Raw genomic sequence first — 4,601 nt, 5'->3', positions numbered from 1 at the left:
GTCCTTGACAAACTCATTTGCAGGAAGTCTTTCCGGTTGCAGAAACTTGAGCTTCGGGTTTTGGAGTTCGAGAGGCGGCAGAAGTCACTGCGGCACGTCTGCGAGTCGGAGAACTTCGTGGAAAGCGTGTTTTAGCAGGTAGTCAACACGGTACATAAAACACACAGTCAGAGAGGAACTGCATAGCTGTCAGACACAGAAGAATTTCAGGGCGAGTAGTGCTGGAGTCCCCGGAGGGTATTCCACTTTCTAACCAGTATTCAGTTCTGAATCCCGATGGGAAGCAGGGATCCTCTGTCGAGTGCAGTGGGAGTCACAATCAGAACATCATGAGTGACTGAGCTGCGCAGAGAGTGAGGAAAAACGACAAGGGAGCAACAGTGATTGGGGATACTATAGTTCGAGGAACAGATAGGCGTTTTTGCGATGGCAGACTTGATTCCAGGATTGTATGTTGGCTCCCTGCAGCAAGGATCATGTCGATCACATGGCGGTGACAGATCATTCTGTCGGTCGAAGATGCACAGCTGGAAGTTGTTGTCAAGTGGTTAGCACCGCAGCCTCACAGTTCCAGCGACCCGGGTTCAAATCTGGGTACTGCCTGTGTGGAGTTTGCAAGTTCTCCCTGTGTTTGCGTGGGTTCCCTCTGGGTGCTCCCACACTTGCAGGTTGATAGGTTAATTGGCCATTATAAATTGCCCCTGGTATAGGTAGGTGGTAGGGAAATAGAGGGACAGGTGGGTATGTGATAGGAATATGGGATTAGCGTAGGATTAATATAAATGGGTGGTTGATGGTCAGCACAGACTCGGTGGGCCAAAAGGCCTGTTTCAGTGCTGTATCACTAAACTAAGAGAGATAGGGACCTGCAGGCTGAGTTTAGGAAGTTTTGAAACGGATTCGCATGCAGGACCTCAAGGGTAATAAACTTCGAATTACTCCCAAGGCCATGTGCTGGTGTGCACAGCAATATGAAAATACACCAGATGAATGCATTGCTGGAAAAATAGTGTGGAAGGGAGTAGTTCAGATTTTTGGGGCATTGGGACTGGTGCTGGGGAAAGTGGGGACTCTACAAGCCAGACTGTCTGCATATGAACAGGACTGGGACAAATATCTTTACAATAAGGTTTGCGAGTGTTGTTGGGGATGGTTTAAACTAGATTGGCAGGAGGATGGGGACATGAGCGCAATATTAGATAGGACAATTTAGGGGCAGGGAACAGGTCGCAGAAAATTAGCAAAATTAGCGAGTGAGATCTGAAAGGCAGAAGGTTAAAAAGACGCTTCGTTGCTTTAACACAAACTTGTTTTAAAGAGGGGCTGGAATGGTAGCTCAACATCCCTGCATATACAGTTTTCGGGCGTGCTAGTCAGGGAGATAGAAAAGGAGTTGTTGCAGCATTATTAGTTAAGGAATCAATAACAGCTTTAAGGAGGAATTAAGTGCTAAATGATTCATCAAACGAGGTCATACAGGTGCAGCTCAGAAATAAGAAGGGGGACAGCTACTTTATTGGGAGTTTACTACAGAACCCAAATAGTGAAAGGCAGGTTGAAGAAGAAATATATAGGCAGATTTCTGAGTGTAAAAAAATTTAGGGCAAAAAAGTTGAGGATTTCAACTACCCCAATATCAATTGGGATACAAAACAGTGTGAAGGGCACAGAGGGGACAACACTCTTGAAGTGCATTCAATAGGACTTGTTTAAGCTAGCATGTAACAAGCCCAACGAGAGGGGGTAAAATTCTTGATTTAGTCTTCGGTAATGAAGCTGGGCAAGTGGATGAAGTAACAGAGAGTGCCCATATGAAGATAGTGAACATAATACAGTTAATGTTACAATAATCAAGGAAAAGGACAAAGATAAAACAAAAGCAAAGCTCCTAGATAGATTAGTTGGTGCAGTAGATGTGGTTACATGGATTTTAGTAAGACATTTGACAAGGTCCCGTATGGTCAGTAATTTAAACGCCCATGGGATACAGAGGAAAGTGGCAGGTTGAATACTGAATTATCTCAGTGACAGAAAACAAAGGGTAATAGTCGACAGATACTTTTTGCGAATGGAAAACGGTTTCCAGTGGGGTTCCACAGGGCTCAGTGTTGGGTCCCTTCTTGCTTGTGGTATATATTAATGATTTGGACATAAATGTGGGTGGCATGATTGGGAAATTTGCTGATGCCAAAAAATTTGCCTTGTAGTCAATAGTCAGGATGAAAGCCGTGGACTCAGTGTTTTGGTTGAGTGGGTGGAATAGCGGCAAATGGAATTAAATCCAGAGAAGTGCGAGGTATTGCATTTTGCGATGGCAGAAAAGCAAGGCAATACACATAAAATGGGAGGATCTTGAGAGGGGTAGAAGAAGTGAGGGACATTAGAGTGCATTTCCACATATCCCTGAAGGTGGCAGGACAGGTGGATAGAGTGGTGAAGAAGGAATATGGATTGTTTTGCTTTATTAGGCGAGGTATTGTGCACAAAGCAGGGATGTGATGCTGGAACTGTATACAGCGTTGGGAAGACCACAGCTAGAGTACTGCGTGCAGTTCTGGTCATTACAGAAAGAACATAATTTCTCTGGACAGAGCACAAAGGCGATTTCCAATAATATTGCCAGGGCTTGAAGGTTGCAGCTATGAGAAAGATTGGATAGGCTAGGGTTGTTTTCCCTGGAACTGAGGAGGCTGAGGGGTGGCTTTATTGAGGTGTACAAAATTATGACAGACCGAGATAGAGTGCACAGGAAGGACTTGTTTTCCCTGGTCAGTTGCCGGGGGCACAGAGTTAACATGATTGTTAGAAGGATTAGTGGGGACATGAAGGGAAGCTTGTTCACCCAAAGAGTGGTGGGTATCTGGAATTCGCTGGCAGGAATGGTAGTGGAGGCAGAGACTCTCAATTCTTTTAAAAGATACCTGGACATATGCCTGAGGTGCCATAACTGCAGGGCTATGGACCAGGTGCTGCAAAGTGGGATTAGCCTGGGTGGTCAGTTTATTCAGCATGCGCAAACACGATGGGCTGCATGCTTTCCTTCTGTGCTGCACTATTTCTATGGTGCTATGGAAATCTTCCTCAATCCAAAGTCCCCAAAATGAGTATCAATTCCCCCACCCCCCCCCCCCCCCCCCCCACCCCGCACCCCGTCCATCTAATTCCCTCCCTGTGATCAGCCCCAGTCTGATGTCATTTCTGTGGACAGGACCTGTTGAATTTTCCCCGTGAACAGCCTGCTCGCCAATTTCCTCCCTGTGAACAGCCTCCTGTCCAATTTCCCCGCTTTCCAGGAAACAGTGTCGTGCCCAAATCCCTCCCTCTGAGCAGCCTTCTGTCCAATTTCACAGCTATGTACAGTCTTACTTGCTCCTTGAGCACATTTTCCTGTACAATGTGCTGCCTGTGAACAGCACCATGTCCAATTTCCTCCCTTTGAAGAACACCGTGTCCAATTTCCCACCTGTAGATAGCCCTCTGCCCAATTCCTGGCCTGCGAATAGGCTCCTGCACAATTTCCTCCCTGCGGACATCCTGCTGTCCAATTTCCTTCCTGTGAACAGCCACCTGTACATTGTATTTTCCTATGTGAAAAGCGCCTGTACAATTTCATCCTGTGAACAGCCACTGTTCAATTACCAAGCAGTGAAGATTTCCCAGTCCACCCTCTCCCCTGTGAAAATCTCTCCGTCCAATTTCCCTCCCTATGAGCAGCCTCCTTCCCAGCGGCCATCCTGTGAACTGTCCCCAGCCCAATTTCCGCCTGGGAACAGTCCCCTGTTCAATGTCACCCCGTGATAATCTCGCAGTCCAATTTTCTCCCTATGAGCATCCTGCTTTCCAGCCTCCATCCTGTGAACAGTCCCCGATCCAATTTCACCCCTGTGAGTAGTGCCCGTGCATTTTCCCCACAGTGACAAATTCACTCACTGTAAACAAACCCAATCCAGTTTCATTTACGTTAACAGCCACCTGTATAATTGCTTCCCTCTGAACAGTACCTTGTCCAAATTTCCCATGGGAACAACCCCCTATCCAAATTCAGAGCTGTGGAGAATATCCTGCACAACGTCTCTCTGTGTACATCCACTGGTCTATCTCACTGCCAATTCTACCTGTCCAATTTAGCCCCAGTAAATAGCACCCACCACCGTATTATTTCATCCTTGTGAACAGAAGCCTACTCAGTTTTCTTGAAGTAAACATCCCTCCGTCCAATTAACACACTGTGTACACCCTCCAGAACAATTTCCTCCATGTGAACACCCTAATAAGCCATCGTCAGCAACCCACTGTTCATTTCTCCCCTGGAAACACCATAACTGTCCATTTTCTCCCATATGAAAAGAGCCCTGTACAATATTTTCCCTGTGAGAAGCCCCCTCTCCGATCTCATCCCTATGAAGATCTTGCCGTCCAATCTCCCCACTGTGAATAACTTCCTGCACAAAATGCTCTCTCTGAAAATACCGCTGGCAATTCAGTCACTGCAAACTACGCAAGAGAAGAGCGCATGGAGTAGGGTGCAACATGTTAGCATGGATTGAAGGCTGGTTTGATAACAGGAAAAAAAGAGTAGGTATAAATGGGTCTTTTTTCAT

The sequence above is a fragment of the Heterodontus francisci genome, chromosome 28 (assembly GCF_036365525.1).
Source record: "Heterodontus francisci isolate sHetFra1 chromosome 28, sHetFra1.hap1, whole genome shotgun sequence".
Classification (NCBI taxonomy): domain Eukaryota; kingdom Metazoa; phylum Chordata; class Chondrichthyes; order Heterodontiformes; family Heterodontidae; genus Heterodontus; species Heterodontus francisci.
This window is presented reverse-complemented; position numbering follows the sequence as displayed.